Here is a 20,761-nt window from a genome sequence, read left to right on the forward strand (position 1 = left end):
AGGACAAAAAAGAAGATCTGCAATGGTTATAGGCTGTATAATATTGAAACAGAATACACTTGTGGTGAGACAGTTATTTTAATAAAAAGTTTTAGAAGGTGAGACTCACAGTGGAAGGAAAACACGATGATAATTTAAAATACTGAAGAAAAATATCTATATTATTTTCAACACTAAATAGTAACATTAAAAAAAAGTGTATTCTTATGACAATCTTGATAGAAAAATATGTACTGAAAATATAATGAAAAGAGAAAATCGAAAACATCTGATGGTTATGTGAGAAGGTCCGCTATTTAACAAATTGTACATCATCCAGAGAGACTTTCAGAGAGTATAAATTTGATGTGAGTCTCTTTTTAGCAGTATCTCTCAATACATGGAGTACAAATAATCACAAGATAGAGGCTTTATTTATATCCTGAATGTGATTGGACTAAACTCACCTTTACGGAAAGGCAAAATTCATGCTTTATGTTTGACAAGACACATAAAAGCAGGAAAAAAATTCAGTTAACTAGAATGTTAGGCATGAATCATTATGGTGAATCTAATGTACCTATCAACTCAGAGTTCAGTGTTGTTAAGCTTTTAATAAGAAAGAAAGTGAAACTGATCAAGACCCTGAAGGCCCTTCTGGGTTCAAAAGTCCCTCCATGTTCTGTTCCCTGTTGGTGGGAAAAAAGGGCTTAAGTCTCTTAGTCCTTCCCTAACTCCAAAGAGCAGGTTCAAGTAGTTAATGGGACAACAGACTCATAGGACTCCTAGCTCCTCCTGAAGGGGTATAGATCTGGTGCATATCTTTGAGTTGTTCTGCAGAAACTAAGACCCACCCCTACCCAGGTGGAGGATGGTGACTACACTTAAACCTCAGACTTGTTGGAGCCAGAAGGTTGAGTTTCCTAGAATATCACCCTGTTACCTCATCACCAACCAGTCAGAAGACTGTCACACACTCTGCAGCCTTCACCCCAAATTGTGCCTTTAAAAACTCTTCCCCAAAGCCATTGGGGAATTCTGGGTTTTTGAGCACAAGCAATATTTCTTGGCCCTGCCAGAAATATTGCTCCAAACCAGAAGTTTAGGTTTGTTTGGCCTCACAGTGCATTGGGACCTAGAACTTGGATACAGCAAAAAAAGGTGAAGGAGAGAGGGATATGGGAAAATAAAAAAGAAGGAAGGAAGGAAGGAAGGAAGGAAGGAAGGAAGGAAGTTAATGCTTTCTTGACTCTTGCCTCATAGTTAATTGATAGTTCAGAACTTTTCAGAAAGTAGTGCTATTAAAATACATCCATGTTTCAAGATATTAAAAGCAAAAGAAACTAACACTGAGTTTACACTGATATCAGAAACATAGAGTACTTTTGAAAAAATAGTAATTTCCCTTTGTTTTCTGTAATTTTCTTCTTTCTCTTAAAGTCAAATGTAGGAAATTCCAGGGAATTGAGGATTTTATATTGTCTTATTCCAGTTACATATATTCTTACTGTAACTGGTTTGTTTGAATTGTTTCTTATTTTATCTATCTCGGCTGTTGTGAGAAAAATACAGCTTAATTTTCTGTAATATCATTTAAGGGAAATGACTAAGAAAAGCTTCAAAAGAAATGGAACAAGGAGATAACAACAGGAATAAAAGAAGTTGATTACTGAAGTTGATTACTGAAGGTTTAAAACTACTTTACGTAAACATGCTTGCTTAGAAAATGACACATATGGGCTTCCCTGGTGGCGCAGTGGTTGAGAGTCCGCCTGCCGATGCAGGGGACGGGGTTTCGTGCCTCGGCCCGGGAGGATCCCACGTGCCGCGGAGCGGCTGGGCTCGTGAGCCATGGCCGCTGAGCCTGTGCTCTGCAACAGGAGAGGCCACAACAGTGAGAGGCCCACGTACCGCAAAAAAAAAAAAAAAAAAAAAAAAAAGAAAATGACACACATGGACAGATATAACAATTAATGTAATAGAGAAGACAAAGTAAAATGAAGATAGAAAAAAATTAACATTTCAATGTTGTTGGTTTCCTATTATTTTACTACAAATTGAGCATTCTTTGTACACTTATTTTCCACTGTGCCTTAAAGTTAAAGGTGACAGCAGCAACAACAAAGTCCCAAGGAAAGATAATTTTGCCAGAATACAGTGGACCATGAATCCTCAAATCTACATAAACAGTTCTGAGATCTTATTTAAATCTGGAAATATTTATCTAGAGCTGTTAAAATTGCATGGTACATTTTTGGTATCTTGGTAAGAGTAGTGCTTATATGCACCCAAAGTGTATATACATGTAGAGTTGAGATAGAAGATCATCTTCCTTAAAGCATTCCTACTTGTCAGTGTAAAATATAATTTTAATGGTGTATTAACCAGGGCAGATTTTCATGTTGGTGTAGCAGAAAGGAATTCTAATGATACCCCTGGAAGACACAGAATGTAATAAGTTAATATATGAAATTATAAAAACAAATGCAAGAAAAGAGGATATGGGATAGAATTCTTAGGATATATATTACTCCCCAAAAAATGTTTCTGATGTAGATTCCATGGTTTAAAACAATGAGTAAAGATGGTACTATATTTGTAAGAGACATTGTCATATCAAGTCCATATTATTCTGCACATATAAAAAATCAATTTAAACACTGAAGAAACGTTAAAATACATGGTGGTTTTCCTACAAGAGAAAATTATTTGACAATGGTTACAGACCCAGAAAATTATTTTTCTAACACTCAAAAGCATTAGTCAATATTTTAATGTAAATAACTGTGGGAAGTCACTCGTTTTTCCCTGGGTATCTCCTGTACATGTGAGGTACACGTGTTAATAAACTTCTGTTATTCTCTTGATAACCTGTCTTTTATTATAGGGATCTCAGCCAAGAACTCAGAAACATAGAGGAACTTTTTTTTCTTTCTCACATGCACTTTTAAAGTAATTCTCTTCTAAATAACACCAAATTCTTCTATGTATCAGTATACCACTCATCAGCATTTGGAGCATGGAGGTATTAATGTTATTATTATATATAAAGTATTTTTATACAGTTTTTAATAATTTTTTAAGGATAATGGTGTTTGGAGCAACAGATGGCATGACATAACTGAAGCAATTATGCTTTATTAATGTAACATACCAGTGGAACTACACAACATATCTACTTGAAAATAAGGCTTTGCTAAATTTAAGCTAATTTAGAAGTGATGCATCAAAGCAAATATTTTCTGAAGTCAGAATACTATGACTCAAAGATCTGTGATAATGAGGGAAGATGAGACTGAACAGGGCCCTGTGGGGCTCCTGGGCATGGAAGCTTTTCTGTCCCCTTTTTCTTGTAGGCAAGACTTCAGCCTCCATGACCTTCCCTGAGTTCCAAAGGGCAGATTCAAACAGTTGCTAACCAAGGGAGAAGCAGGCAAGAAACCACCTGAGGAAAGATTAAAGGGACCAGAGAAGCTCATCAAGATTAGGAGACCTACCACCTGAGAGGACAATAAAGGAGGGAAGGCCCTGCATACACCCTAATCTTATCAGTAACCACATCCTTGAACCTTTGCTATAAAACTCCTCACCAAACTCCCCTGGGTTGGGACACATAGTTTTCGAGGTCAGAGCCCACTGCATTCCTCTTTGCCTGGCAAAACAGTAAAGCTATTCTTTTCTGCTTCACCCAAAACTCTGTCTTCAAGATTCGATTAAGCACTGGTGTACAGAAACTGAACTTTAGGCACCAAAGAGAAAAAAATATGCCCATAACTTTCTCAGGAGAACAATATTCTGCTTAACAAGTCACAACATTTGAGCATAATCTTCTGAATCAAAGACAAGGATCCAAAAACCTCTGACCTTCATCCTCTGAAAAAACAACCAGCTGAAAATTTATATGAAAGCAATATGCAACTACCACTCCAATGCCTTACTTTAAGGAAAATAGATAAAGTTATTGGGGGAATACTATTGATGAGCACAGACTATAATTGGTTAAGATAAACAAAATTAAGGTAGCAATAGGTAGTTTTAGATTAAATAAGCAATTACTGTTTTGATAGCATAAGGACAAATGAAAATTTAAAATAAGAGGCTAATTCTCTCTAGAAAATAAGGGAAGAGATATCCTTCCCCTCCTTTTATCTTAGAACATTTACTTTATAAAACTTAAAACTGTAAATACATTTTTTTAAATCTTTTTTTGCAGTACGCGGGCCTCTCACTGTTGTGGCCTCTCCTGTTGCAGAGCACAGGCTCCGGACGTGCAGGCTCAGCAGCCATGGCTCACGGCCCAGCCACTCTGTGGCATGTGGGATCCTCCCGGACCGGGGCACGAACCCGTGTCCCCTGTATCAGCAGGCATACTCTCAATCACTGCGCCACCAGGGAAGCCCTGTAAGTACTTTTGAAACAGGAGGGAAGGGGTCAGGGCACAACCTTTGAAAGAATAACATAGCCCAAGGACATGACATAAACTGATTAGAACCAAATGGGCCCAAGATGGCAGAGAAGTCAACTTCCTCCAGACCTTGAGCCTCAGTATACACTCATTGTAACACATCAGCAAGCTAAATGACACACCTACAGGTGCCATGACAGTTCCAAGTCCAACCATAAAGATCAAAAAGTGGGCAGTGGTCCAATTCCTGGAAATCCCCACCCCTTCCTGAAATAGCAAATACTCCTCCCACTCATTAGCCTATGAAATTACCCTCCCCTATAGAAACTGACAACCCCATACCCAGGGGCCTTTCTCACCTTCTGAGATAGACAACACTCTGTGGAATATGTTTCTCTCTAAATAAATCCACTTCTTACCTATCACTTTGTCACTCACTGAATACTTTTTGCTATGAGACATCAAGAACCTGAACTTCATTAAGTCCTGAAACCAGGTGTGTGATCTCAGTTGGAAGACTGTGGGTTTTGGCCAGGTTCAAGTCCCAATCTGAGTTTTGGCTGGATTTGAGTCCCGGCACAGGGGTTCAAGTCCCAATTGGAGGTACACGGTTTCACCTTCTCCTTTGTTTAACCTGTGTAAAGTCTTTTGAAAACCAGATAGGCTTTGGGACCCAGGAATGTCTTTCTCAGGAACCTGGGAGCCATCTCTTTGAAATGTAAATTTAAGTTTCATTTCGCTTGGGAGGGGCGGAGCCTGCCTTCAATACCTCCAGTCATAAAGATAAGTTTGTTTTCCCTCTCGGTAAAGCCAATGAGTTAACACAAACGGTCACTCCAATTATCATGTAAAGTTACATTCAACTATGTGTGACAAATGGCGTTATCAAGTCCCCTTACTTGAGGACTGATTTTTGTTTATCTTGAAAACATGTCTGCAGTAGGTGTCTGCTTAGCTGTATAAAGGGGTGAGTTTTCTTTCTGTTTGCAGTCTCTTAGCTGGTTGCCTAAGATGCTCATTACATTCTGGTTTAATGTTGATTCAATAATGAAAGTGTTGATCACATAAAGGCCAACATGGAGACAGGCACCATCTTTGTTCTGGTGGCTTTCATCGTCAGGGGGCTGGAGGTGGCCTGTGCTCAGAGACCTACTTCCAGAGAAATTTGTGTGAATGAGTGTTCAGAAGACAGGGACTGTGGAAAAGGAAAAAGAATGCATGAAGGATGGCTGTGGGCGTATCTGCTCCCCACAGACTAAAATAGAAATCTGTGTGGAGCACTGCCAAGGAAACTGGGACTGTGGGGCTGGAGAACAATGTATCAAGAAGGGATGTAGATGAGTCTACTCTTCAGTCCAGGAACAAGATATCTGTGTGGAGGAATGCCAAGGACCCTGGGACTGCACTGTAGGGAGTTGGTGTGTCAACAACGGGTGTGGCCACGTCTGCATACCCACCCGAAACCCAGGTTCCACACGCTGCAGAGCTCAGAGGGGAAGAGTATAACTAACAGCGCATCTCTGCCCATCTGCATTGTCATCAAAGGAGACTCCACTCAGCAGCCTGATGTGCGTGTGGGGGTGGGGCATGCCGGGAGGGGGGGCCCGTCCTCCCCCCCATCATCAACACAGAGCTGCAGGGGCTGCCCTCAGAACTCGCAAGGTGGGTTTCCCTGGTGGCACAGTGGTTAAGAATGTGCCTGCCAATGCAGGGGACACGGGTTCGAGCCCTGGTCTGGGAATATTCCACATGCCATGGAGCAACTAAGCCCGTGCACCACAACTACTGAGTCTGCGAGCTACAACTACTGAGACTGCATGCCACAACTACTGAAACCCACGCGCCTAAAGCCCGTGCTCTGCAACAGGAGAAGCCACCGCAATGAGAAGCCCGCACACCGCAAGGAAGAGTAGCTAACCCCCCTCTCCGCAGCTAGAGAAAGCCTGCGTGAAGCAAGGAAGACCCAACGTAGCCAAAAAAAAAAAAAAAAAAAAAATTTGCAAGGTGATTGGAGAGTCCTGGCAGCAACTACCTGTTACTGTCAGGAGGAGGAAGTCAGGACCTGGTACAAAGACAAGAAGGGGAAGGGAGTGGGAAAGTCGGGGGCATGAGACATTGTATACGAAGAAAAAGTGCAAGCAGACATCTCAAGTGCCACCTCTGCATCTGTTCACACGCTCAGCCTCCAACTGCACTACCCACCCTTCTCACCAGCGTCCTCTGCTCCTGCACACACCTGTATTCACCATGGTGTCTTGCTGGGCACATAATGAATGCCCAATAATACCAATAATACACAGTTCCTTTCATTTAAAGGAGAAGCAGGCTTTAAAAAGAAAAGCTCTCGCATCAGTGGAATTTTAAACTAACAACTCTTCTTAGAGATGAGGAAGCTTGAATCCCATAGAGAGGACATGACTTATCCAAGGTCACACAGTGGTGACGCTGAGGTTTAAGCCTGGGTACATGGAGTTATAAGGAAGAATTCCTTTTAAAATAAAACTATCATGAATCCTTGAAAACAGAAAAAAAAAAAATAATGGAAGTGTTTTCCTTCTCTCCTACATTTGTGCAGAGGATTTCTGGGTTGGAAGAAGATTTTGTTTTTAATTATAATTCCCCGACAATAGGAAAATTAATAAGAAAAAAAAGTTCACGATATTTTCACCAGAGAGAAAATGTATGTCAACTTTTTATTATTAGTGGCATAAATTAGAATAAATTTAGGAACAATCATTGATAATCACATTTCTAAATACAATGAGCTAACCTCTAGGAATTATTCCTTTTTTGTGTAAAAATAAATAAATATAAATGCTGAAAAGTGTGTCAGGTTCTTCTCTCAGCACTTGAATTCTACTGTTAATAAAGTAAACAAAAAAGACTGTGACCTTGCAAGATAAAAGTAAAATTTGACATAATCCTCTAGCAGACTAGGATTAAAAAAAAATGCATTGAATTGGATAGTATATTAAATGCACAAGGTCACAGACTGAGCTGACAAACATTAAAAAATAATTATTTTTAAGTAGTAAGAAAGTGCAATAATGTACTACCAAGAAAGCAAATATATATTGTATCCCCATGATTCAAAAGAAGGTCACATTATTTTAATCCAATCTTGAAGATAACTAAGAAATGCAAAATTTAATTTCATATTGTGTAGAGATTCCTTTTATTTCATACAAATGAAAAAATGATTAATATTATATATCCACTTGTCCAAGTAGGAGAAAAAATTTTATACCAAGGCTTCATTAAATTTATCTACTCTCTGTTCCATTTCCCAACAAATGATTCTTTAATTCATACATTAAGAAATTGAAAATTTCCATTTTTTTCTAGAAAAAATTCTTGAATTAAAAAACTAAAATACAGAGATTAAGATGGTTACGATTAAGATGGTTATTTGTTTATATCTATTTATACACAAGTATAAACATGCATATTCACAAAATATGTAGTTTTATAGATGGATGCATATATGTATACCCACATATAAATTTGGGAGAGTTACATTATATTTTCATTTCTTCCATGTGTAAAATATATTGCTAGATATTTGCTATTTGCAATCTTTCTTTTAGGAATTTTACACATGACCACCTTAATTAAATGGATGAGGCAAAGACTTTATAAGGATGTGAGAATAATGTTCTTTATCACAGGACCATGTTTTGTCTTAAGCACAATATGTTATATGATTAAAAGATCAACAGAAATATTTCAATCTATGTGATAGAATTCTGATATATACTATTTAAAAGTTCATTACTTTACCAGAAAAAAAATTTTACTTTGATTAATTTTTTTCAAAGTAACCATTTTTATAAAACATGATTTTAAAAAGGTACATTTTAAAATGTAAGAGTGGAATTTTTAGTGTACTGAAGCATAGCTATGCAAAAGTTTGTGTTTTTTCTTTAAACTAAATGGAATATTACATGTAAAGGATATAAAGACACAATACACAAGTTAACTTTATACTAAATGGAATATTAAATGTAAAGGATATATAAAGAAACAACAGACAAGTTGAGAGAACATTGTTCAAATACTGTAATGATTTATATTCAAGATTATGCTCAAAAAAATAATACATATTTATCTTTTTCAAACTAAATGGTGTATTTGAGCCAGAAAGGTTAAAAATGGCTCAGGGAAGAACTATGCTAAGTAATGTTTTAAGGCCTTGATTTATGCAACAATTTCAGTTTAATAATGAGCGAAACTGCTAATCAGTGCCCACAGATATTAGATAATAAATTCAACAGGGTCAAATGGATATTTTCAGCATAGCAACTACTGGCTTAATGATTTAATTAATCTAAACATGTAAAATTTTGTGCTTGCTTATATTTGTTTAGCATATGACGCATTAATGGAGATTAAAAACAAGGGGTGTAATTCATAAATTTAAAATGTGTATTAGGGGAAAAGGGACAATTACCAGATCTTACATAAATGTCTCATAAGTACCACATCAGGAACTTGAGAGAATGAGTTCATATATTTTGCCTTGCAATTATTTGCCTTATATTGCTAAATTGAAATAGCTTTGATTAGTACAGTGTATCTATAAAACTGCTCTAAAGGAAAGACAGTGATAATCGAAGTAGCATATAATTAGGAGAATGCTAGCTTTCCCGAGAGATTCCCTGTTGCAAAAATTACTTGAAGTATACAATTTAAAATCATGTAATTTATTTTTCTCCTTACATCTAAGTGGAAACTTAGAATGGTTTCTTTTACAAAACCATAGTTTTGAACATTTTAAATTATTTTAATGTTGAAGCTGTTTTAATATGTAGTGGTAATGTATGTTTTTCTCCATTTAGCATGATTTTCATTAACTGTCCATAACATAAATTGGGCTCTATATTTTTCTACTTGATATAGTTATGAATTACAGTTGCAAGATCATCCCTTAAAAACAAAACCTTTTATTTTCCTCTCTAGGAATTCAATATGTATTTATTCTGATTGAGGAATTTTTTAAATTAAAAAAACCCAAATTTTAAACTCTCTATTCAGAAATATTTAAAACATCTAAGGTCTTAGTCTGTCACTCAGTGGATTACTTTTATAATGGTTGTCAACTACCAGAAGTTATTAAATGAAACATTAGTATTGTGTTTATGTTTGCAACTGATTTTACTTCTTGAAAATATTTAATTATATTATACTTCATTAATTAACAATTTTTAAACCATGAACTATCATTTTACTTATGTTAATGTTATCAATTTAATTATGTGAATGCTCTATATATATTAGAGAGGAGAAATGTCAGAAGCAAACTTTTAGTACTTCAATTTCTTCTGTGATAGATTTTTGTCCCTAATATAATTTTATTAACATTTTATTAAAGAGGGATTTCAGGATTGGGTTTAAATTTCAGTGTTCAACAATGGTAAGCCATTTGATTGTTATAGTATTATGCTTGCAAATGCCCCATTACCTCAATTATAACATTTTTCAGATTGAGACCATATTTCATTTATATTTCCTTTCCCAGTTACATATAAACCCTCAGTAAATTTTAAAGCAATAAAAGCACAAATGAATGGGTGGAATATTCATTCCAGTGATGGAATTAAACAGCTTTCCTGCATCTAACTACTTTCAATGAGTTTATTAGACCAATAGACCAAGAAAGAACTATTAAATACACTGTGCAGGCTTCCAAAGTGATTTGGATTCCAGAATGTGTAACTCAAGTGTAAAGGTTCATGATAAGAACCATGGATTTAGAATTCATTGTGAGACAATTCAAAGACAAAATATTTGAGTACCACAGAGTCTACTGAGGAATTGTCTAGCAGTTTATATTACTGATTTTCAATTATGTTTTTTTCTAGGAAACAAAAAAAAATCATATTTTATTCTGCTGATATTATTTCTGGTGATTAGTTTTCTTATATTTCTAATAAGCTGACAAAAGATAAATAGAAACTTAAAGCACTTCAAGCAATTCTGTAATTACATATTTTTCTTCTAACATTTTATGTAAGTACATCATAAAATACTTAATTGCCCTATACTAGCAATTAGGAGTTGGGCCTGCTTCATATTCTGCACAAGTAGAGCATTATATTGTCATATCTGTTTTGTGTTTTATTTTATGAACAGTAATTAAGGATATTGGTACAGACATTGGCATCAGATTTTATGCCTGAACTCTTTCTTATGTGTTCAAGAAAACACATGTATTATAACACTTTAGACAAACAAATTAAAAGTGTGTTTTTCAAAGGAAGCTAACTTTATACCACATTGTAATTTTTTTTCTAGATTTATGCATTGAGACTGAAATTACACCCAAGTCCCAGGGAGCACTCTAATTTACTTGAGAACACTTAACCTTAAGATTTTTTTTTCATGTTTCTTTTCTTAATTACCGTAACATTCCAAGGAGGGAGGGAGGGAAAGAAGGAGGGAAGAATGGAGAGAGTTTGAGGGAGAGAAAGAGAGAGAGACTATATAATTTCATTTCCAGTGGTTCTTATGAACAAACAAATCTTTCCCAGAGGCACAGCTGGGATTCGTTTGTACACTTCTATGAAGTCATATTATAAGAAAATATTGTTTTATATTTGCAGTGTCTTTTTAAACCAGGTTACAATATTTTATTCATGAAACATATATGTCGCATCAGGGATCATATTATTTAGGTGATCGTTCATGGTTGGGTCTAATGACCTCCAGATTTTATTCCCAATGGATATAAAGAATTTTGAGAGGTATTCTTTGCAAAACTTATTGGTGGCTTTTGTCTGTCTTTAAAAAATAAGTATTTAACTTTTCTCTATGCGCTGTGCAGACCTTCTTAAAATGTATTTTAATACACAAACTCCCTCTTCAGGAGAATTTTTGCTACAGAATGACACTGGCTATTTCCATATAGTACAAGTGCAATTAACTTAGTTAATTTAATTATTTCAAACATTAAAAACAGATATTAGGGCTTCCCTGGTGGCACAGTGGTTGAGAGTCCACCTGCCGACGCAGGGGACATGGGTTCGTGCCCCAGTCCAGGAAGATCCCACGTGCCAGGGAGCGGCTGGGCCCGTGAGCCATGGCCGCTGAGCCTGCGCATCTGGAGCCTGTGCTCTGCAATGGGAGAGGCCACAACAGTGAGAGGCCTGTGTACCGCCAACAACAACAACAACAACAACAACAAAAAACTGATATTAGTTTCACTGTAATTGCCTTTATTGTGACAGTGAATCCTCTCTCATGACTCTGTCATCATTAGTGTCACAATAAAATCAAGTCAAATACTTTAACATATGGAGCATATTATTTGTATTAATATTTTCTTAAAAGGTTGTTTTGCCAGATAGAAATATTCTAAGTGCATAATCAAGAAAATAAGTCATAGGCATTCAAAAAGGGAAAGCAGAGTTAAAAAGTTTAAGACTAATACTTATTTCGGTGTTAGTTATGACTATGCATAGACTATTAAACATGTAGAAATCCAATAGAGCTTAGTTAATTTATAGTTAGCTGCCTTTTAACTTGGAGAATGTGGCTGTGATAACCATAAAGTGGCCCTAACTTTTTCATTTAAAGTTAATTTGAATTTTCCTTGGATGTATTTAGTTTCATCTTTCCAAAATTCTGAATATCCTCGCTTATACTATCAGAGAGATTTCTTCCACCTACAAAGTATAGTGATAGTTTAGTCATTAAAAATTATTTCACTGTATTTAATGTACATTGAAGAAATCCTATAGAAATATTTGACTGAATATGCATTTACAAGTTATACACTGAAATTCATTCACTGAGCATTAAAAGAATATTTGAGCTTTAATTAATGTATTTTCATTATTATAAACAGGCCCCTTTTTACCTCTTTTATATTCCATGTTCAGATTGTGATACTTATTCATAAGTCTAAGGGTTTAAATAAAATGTGGTATGTGACAACTATCTTTGAAGAGTTTTATATTTTTATTTACCGAATTTCTCACATTATTTGACTTTGTTATTCAAGTAGGCAGTTCAAAATCAATCAAAATATACATGATAATGCCATACAAATCATAAGTACAAGTACATAAAATCATAATATATGACTGTTCAATTAAACACAGGTGTGGTCTTTTATTCTACTGATTTTCTTTGGTGATTTTTTTTTTAATTAGATGTGGCTATAACTATGCATTTCTTTGTCATAGATATTTTGACTCCTCTTTATAAATACTGCTTTTTATAATATAATTTATATTTTAGGTTGTCAAATTTATATTCTAAGATATAGTTCCTCAAAGTGAGCACTCAACCTTGGTCTGTTCTTCCTCACTCTCAGACTTCCCCCTTCTCTGGCACTTTGTTATTTGATGCTTTCTTTGACTCTGTCAGCAACTACAGTTCAGAGTTCTTCTGTGTGCTTCAAAGGGAGAGATTCTGTTCCAGGTTGAAATATATGTTTTTCCAATGCACCTGACTCAACATGTGATTTTTCATACTGTAATATTTCTTTGTAGAATATTCTAAAAATAATTTAAATGTGTATATAGATAAACAGTTACATATGTGCACATTTATTTTCATCAATTCATTGTGATAATGGGACAAATAATTATTTTTATTTGACATATTTTTTTCTGTTACCTAAATGTAAAAAATAAATCTCTCTATGATTTAAGGTAAATTACTATCTATTACTAATTATACTCTTATTTCCATCCAGAATTAGCATAGCTCTCCTAATTAATATAAATCTAAAGCAGTGTTAATGACCAGATGGGTAATTAATTTATTTTAACCTGGTTACCAAAACCCATTAACCTAGCGTAAAAAAGTAATTAAAAAAAAAAACTATTAACAAGGGCTGTTTTCCTCAATAAGAAATAAAAATAGGCAATATAAAATTAAACTATATGGAAAAACAGAGCAAATGATAAATTCCTTCTCAAGCCCATCATTCAATGGAAACATACTAGCTATATGTTTTTCAAGTATAGTATTTTTCTATGCATAATTTTTTCAAAGATATCTCTGCTGGTGGAGCAACAATTGCATCACTTTCCATAGTATCTTCTCTTGATTTAATACTTGCTTCTAAGTAGGGCTGTAAAGTTCCAAGTAGATGAGGTAGTCGTATACTGATAAAACCATGACATTTACTAGGTTTCTGGGACTTGGGAGAAAGTGAGGCATTCAGAATCCTTGAGCTCTAAAGTATAGTTCAAAATACTATTATCTCTGAAATTTCCTATATTAATGCAATAATATTAATTACTGGAATATTTATGGCATATCAAATATACCTTCAATGCAAATTTACCAAAACTAGTGCACATACACATATATATGAAGTGTAGTGGTTTGTCGATTCTTTTTTTTTTTTTTTTTTTTTGCGATATGCGAGCCTCTCACTGTTGTGGCCTCTCGCGTTGCGGAGCACAGGCTCCGGACGCGCAGGCTCAGCGGCCATGGCTCACGGGCCCAGCCGCTCTGCGGCATGTGGGATCTTCCCGGACCAGGGCACGAACCCGTGTCCCCTGCATCGGCAGGTGGACTCTCAACCACTGCGCCATCAGGGAAGCCCCTGTCGATTCTTTTTTAATGTTTTAAAAATATTTGAGCAAATGCTTAACCAAAGTAATATTTGTACCGGGACTGACCCAAGTTATGCTATTCCGGACAAAATCATTGGATTTATAGAGAAGCTACATTTTGATAATAATGAAAATCAAAATGTAATATACATGTAACTCTTGTATGTGTTTCCTATGATATTTTACAGTGTTGAATACAAAGGTTAAGAATTAAAGTTCTGAAAGGTAAGACACAAAGATAAAGACAAAGGAGAAAACACCAAAGGATGATACATGACTTTTACAAACAGCTCTTACGAATATTGAACTGTAGGCTTAATAATAAACCCTCATCTATATTTAAAAGTTATTGTCTTCCTGGCTCCTGCTCTGTCCTGTTCAGCCTTCAGCTAAACAGTAAATGAAGTGTCCACATGACAGACTATTCAGAAGAACTGGCTCTCTGATTATTTATTTAACAGTTTTATTTATTTATCAGTTTTGCCAGATGAATAAACATGTTTTCCATACATTATCTTAATAGACTTAATGATGTAAAAACAATATTATACAATGTCATGTGTGGCTCAAATTGATGGCAGTTTTTCTTCTGTAATTCCCAGTGTTGGATAGAGGTATTCATTTATCATGTGCTAGTGCCATTTTTTTTTTTTTTTCCCAAGAGTAACATTGGCTGAGTTCACTTTTTCAAGTACAATTCATTATTCTGGATAACAGGGGCATCTACCTCCTTGAGGATCTGCCAAGATTTGTAGTATTTAAAATGCAGTTTGGGAGAGTGAAAAGAAAATCAGAGGGCTGCCATCAGCATTCATGCAACTCTTCAAGCTGCAGGCAGCCCTTTCATCTGTGAATGGTCCTTGGGATTAGTTTGCAGAAGAACAAGGCTCACCCATGCACTTATTTTTCCCACACAAAATCAGAATTAGGAGGACAGGTAGTGGGAACAAATAGCTGGTTCATTGCCTCTGGCACAGAGGGTCACTGCAACATTTTTTGTGTGTCTCTTAGTGGTAAGAAAAATGTATACATTTTCCTCCTGAATATATGCTGAATACATAATATGAATATAACTGCAGTGAGCACTTTTCATATTCATTCATCCATTTCATCAACACATTTATTATTTTTTTGTGTGGTAGGCACTGGAGATACAGCACTGGACACAACTTCTCACAGAGCTTTCATTCTAACTGGGGAAACTGCTAAATACATTAGATGGCAACAAGTACTTGGCAAAATCTGCTGAAGGGAATAGTACTGGAATTCTGGAGTAAAACCCACTTGCTTCTTAGTAATATCAGATGAATTAGTAGGTCTTCTTTCTCCTCTCACTGTAATGGTGGCCCAGATCTGTGTGCAATATCATCAATAATTAATCATAGCAAGGCATAACTAATATTTTCCATAGGTATAAGGTTGCCAGATAAAATACAGGATACCCGGTTAAATTTGAATTCCAGATAAACATAAACATTCCTTTAGTATGGGTATGTCCCAGATCATTCATGATACACATAAAAAAAAATTATTCATCATTTATCTGAAATTCAAATTTAACTGGATCCTGTATTTTATTTGCAACCTAACTTGGTGGCATTTTTTTTTTTTTTTTAAGTAGGCCGTCCTAGCCTAAATAACAGCTTTTATCTGAAGCTTGAAAATTCATATCAAAATTATCTAAACATTGCTTAAACAAGTGTTACAAGGAAATGAGAGCCATTGTATTAATGCTTCTGCACAAAATCAGTTGTTAAACTAAAATTGTGGTGGTTCTTTTGTGTCGTGTGATATGAAAGTCAAAATCCTCTAGCTAATGACTAATCTGAGATTGCATATCCTACTCACAGTCAAAAGAGTTCAGAATTGACTGGTTTTTAATGGATCTGTAAAACACTAAATGTCCTCACTGAAAAACTATTAGATTAATTTAAAAATATTTAGATTAAAAGTAAAATATTAGCTAAGAGTGTCTTGAGGAGGCAGTTAATTTAGTAGTTGAAAGTTAAAGACCCTATCCTCTACTCATCAGCATTGTGACCTTGAGACAATAATTCATGAATATACATAAGCCTGTTTGTTTGTTTTGTACGGGAAAATGACACTTAATTTTTTAAGGTTGCACTGAAGATAGAATGATTTTGGCCGGGAAAAGAATTTATCTCATTGCCTAGCATATTCTAAGTACTCAATAAATGGTAAATATTGTTATTAAAGTTCATACTGTGTTACAAATTATGTAGTGTCTCCTACTTTTCTTTCATTAAACATGTGGTAGCAATTACAGTTCTTAGAGGTAAAAAATTATGAACTATTCATAGTAGAGGCAAAATAAAGCCTCCTCAGGCATAAAATACTGCATTTTACCAAAGTTAGTCCTAATTTCTGTGCTGTCCTAACTAACTATGTTAGTTACATAAAGACACTGGATCAATATCTTACATTCCTATAGATCAGTGTTCTCATAGTACTAATAAATCAGTCTCAAAATGTATGTGATTCAGTTAATTATGGGCAAAGAATTCCAAACTCTAAACATCTTCTAAAAGGAATACAATACAGATTTCTGGCTACTGTAAAGTAGTAAATTTTTCAAACTAGTGTATGTATAAGAAATAATCAAAATGACTGAGGAAATTTTCCAGTAAAGGAATTGGTCATTTGTGAGGCTATTTAATAATTTATTTAATTATTATTATGTGACTACATATTTTATATATAATCATCTTTTTCATAGAAAGCATGAATACATTGAGCATTACCTATGTAGAAAAAAGCAAATAAAATGTACCACATTTTTAAATGCTTCTTCAAACATCCTACAATGTAGTAAGCATTCAGAAAAATTTTCCAGAAGTCTGAATAAATAAATGAAAATTTTAGAATAAATGAAATATTTTTTTTAAATAAATAAAAATGTTTGAATGAGAGAATGAATGAATAAATGGAGTGTACAAAGAAGAAATCTGCTACTTTGGGAAGAATTTGAGTCAGAAGGTATTTCATAGCTGCATGTTCTTTGGCATATTTGCCCTTTAAAACACAAGGTAGACAGGTAGAGATAGAGTTACATATAAAAGCTGATAAAAATATTTCAGTATATAATTATTAGAGAAATGCAAATCAAAACTACAATGAGGTATCATCACAGACCAGTTAGAATGGACATCATCGAAAATCTACAAACAACAAATGCTGGAGAGGGTGTGGAGAAAAGGGAACCCTCTTGCACTGTTGGTGGGAATGTAAATTGATACAGCCACTATGGAGAACAGTATGCAGGTTCCTTAAAAAACTAAAAATAGAATTATCATATGATCCAGCAATCCCACTTCTGGGCATATACCCAGAGAAAACCATAATTCAAAAAGGTACATGCACCCCAATGTCCATTGCAGCACTAGTTACAATAGCCAGGTCATGGAAGCAACCTAAATGCCCATCCACAGATGAATGGATAAAGAAGTTGTGGTACATATATACAATGGAATATTACTCAGCCATAAAAAGGAATGAAATTGGGTCATTTGTAAAGATGTGGATGGATCTAGAGACTGTCATGCAGAGTGAAGTAAGTCAGATAGCGAAAAACAAATATCGTATATTAATGCATATATGTGGAACCTAGAAAAATGGTACAGACCAACCAGTTTACAGGGCAGAAATAGAGACACAGATGTAAAGAACAAACATATGGACACCAAGGGGGGAAAGTGCCGGGGGGAGGTGTGGTGGTGGGATGAATTGGGAGATTGGGATTGACATATATACACTAATATGTATAAAATGGATAACTAATAAGAACCTGCTATATATATATAAAAAATTCAGTATAACTACAAGTTAGATGTCTATGATACTGATTATAAAAATTTTATAGAGTATCATTAGGTTTAAGGTTAAACTTTTAATACATTTTGTAATTTCCATAAGCTGCTCTTATTGCCTGGGGAAACATTCTAATGTCTAAAAACTTCAAGGAGACCATACTGATTTTTGAATAATTATAAGGTTCTACGTATTTATGACCACACACATTTCATCTGAATAAACACTGCAAGAAAAATAAAACAACAAAATTTAGTATTAAAAATGTATCTTCATTTTGCTTTACTGGTACAAAGAGGCAGCATTATAGTTAACGTTTTGTTCCAGTTGCTTGGAATATAGAGGACAAGTCACATCGTTCACTCAAACCTCCAATTCCCCAAACTAATAGTGCTAGGAAAGAAGTGAGGGGAATAGACAGAGTTTGAACCTCACCCTAAAGGCTAATAGAAGACAGTTCTGTCAAACTCCTCCAAGCAGGGGATACCCTGAGCTACACTCAGGCCCAGAATCAAACTGAGGACTCTTTAGGCGTGCTGCTCCATCTGACCTGCCCATCATTATAGTAAAAACCAGGAAGTAACCATGCCTAAAATAGTTGGGAAATAGATTTAAATTATTTTGGATCAAAATCAGTATCTTGAATTGTGAGATAAGGAAAATGTAACTGTCAATAAGGAAAACAGAAAGGAAATGATCTCTATGGAATATAACCCTGAATTTTAGCAAAGGAATTGGCTAAGGGACCTCTTAAGGTCTCCTTTACTGTGCCTTTCATTCCATGGAGACCCCAGATTGGTGTGTCCTATGTGAGATCTCTGAGTGTGTGTCAGCACAGCTGTGAGTCTGTGATGAGCTGTGGAGGGTGAGCACACATTGTAGCTAACATCAGAGAGGAAGGGGATGCTTAGCCATGGAGAAAAGAAACACTGTAATCCAGGTACCCATGCAATTCAGTAAAAATGAAAAAGTCAATGCCACTTACCAGGCTCTCTAACTGCAAATCAGTACTGTCTGCCTGCAGTTCATTTGAGGCCAAATAAACAAGCAATTTAGAGATATAAGGAAAATAGGAAAACACTCCAAATGAAATAGAAAACTTGATTTTTATATAAATAGTGTTTTGAGTACAATATAAATACAATATCAATACAATACAATATCAATAGTGTTTTGAGTACAATAGTGTTTTGAGTACAATATAAATTAAATTACTACAAATAAAATATATATTTTTGTTAACTTAAAAAAATTATGTATCATAAAAGTGGATGTTGTATTTTGTCATATCTTGACAGCAATTTTATTTCACAATTTACTATTTCTATAACTCATGTCTATTAGTGTAACATGAATCAGTAATTTATGAATGTTTACCACATAAAGATAAACATAATGGAAAACAGTCGTGGATTTTTAGTTCTAAAGACTCTTTATGAAACTCTATACTTTCTACATACATTTGGCAGATTATTTTGAATAGCTGACCATTTGAGAATTTTAAAGCTCTTTATTCAATACCACCTAAACTCTAATCATGCATATTGCCTTTCCTCTGATTTCATATTGAAAAAAGTCATTACAAATAAATCTTTTTGAGAACTAGAAAATAAATAAAAATGTCAGAACAGTCGAAATACCTTCCCCTATGTTCTTCAAAACACGTTTGTACATTATTCATGGAAATATCCCACAGGTTTTTCCTCATTTACTTACTCAAATTGTCTCTTCAGTTTATCAACTCAAATTTGATTAGAAGCAGCACACTGGAAGGAAGATGTGAGGACACTGATACAGTGAGGAGAGATAGCATTTCTTACTTAATAACAGTAATACTGACATATTTGAGCTCTTATTATCTGCCAGACCATATTCAGGACACTCTGCTTATATCATTTCTAATATTTCTAACATCCTCTATTTAAGATAATTATATTATTATTATAATGAAACAGCACACATGTGAGAGAGAGATAGAGAAAGAGCGATTGAGAGAGGAAACACTGACAGTTCACAACATGACTAGAAAGTACAGGATCAGTGTCAACCTTGATTTGCCTTATTCTGAAGCAGGTGTTCCCAGGGCCCTGCACATCATAAAACACCTTCATACCTTCTGTACCTTTTTTGGACAATGAAAGAACTAAAGATCTAAAGCCTTCTGACTGTGCTAGCATCACGTAAAATGGGTAGACTATAGGCTAATTTCCCTTCCCCCTTTCTTATGCTGCTTGCTGCTTAGGTCAGGATTTTACTGCATGTGGAGCATTGGTATTTCTGGCTCGAAATACCTGAACTTCTTATTTTAAATCATGACCTTTTACTGTACAATAGTTTTGACTTAGGAGAGATTACTGAAGAGTTACTGTGAGATATTCTATAGCTATTTCTTAAGGAGCTTAAACCAGAACTCAATATCCTCTTCTGAATGAAGATACCTCTTTGATTTTATTTAAAAATATATTTCCTTAATAAAAAAGAGGCCTTGAGGAAATATTCTAATGAGGCATCACTCTTCCTATGATAGGATGCTACCTTTCTTAAGCCTGGGCTTGTTGTTTTGTGGGGCCCCTACATCTATTTTTGGTCGCTAGACATAGTTTCACAATTGTCATTTGGTTTAGTCTAAAACTGCATCTTTAAAAACATAAAATATAATCTACTCTCTTCCTTGACTAAAGCAACTTTTTTTTTTTCATTCCTGGAATATTTTAAAAGCTGGTTCAAGTTTTCTTATTTTATTCCGAATGTGAAAGGGCTTTTCATTTGAATGCTCAGGAATGATAAAATACCAGTTCATGTCAAAACACAAAAACATGGGGGAAAAAAAAAATCAATGAAACCAGTGCCTGCAGTTAGGAAGTTTATGGTTTAATTCTTTCCTTCTAATGAGCATTTAAATCAAAATTGTTATTATGTTATTTTTAACTGTGCTTTTAATTTGCAGAGATTAGCTGGCAAATTTGCCCAAAGTACA

This window comes from Delphinapterus leucas, chromosome 18 (assembly GCF_059928025.1).
Source record: "Delphinapterus leucas isolate spDelLeu-1000000601 "Yukka" chromosome 18, BTC_Dleu_Yukka2, whole genome shotgun sequence".
NCBI classification, from domain to species: Eukaryota; Metazoa; Chordata; class Mammalia; order Artiodactyla; family Monodontidae; genus Delphinapterus; species Delphinapterus leucas.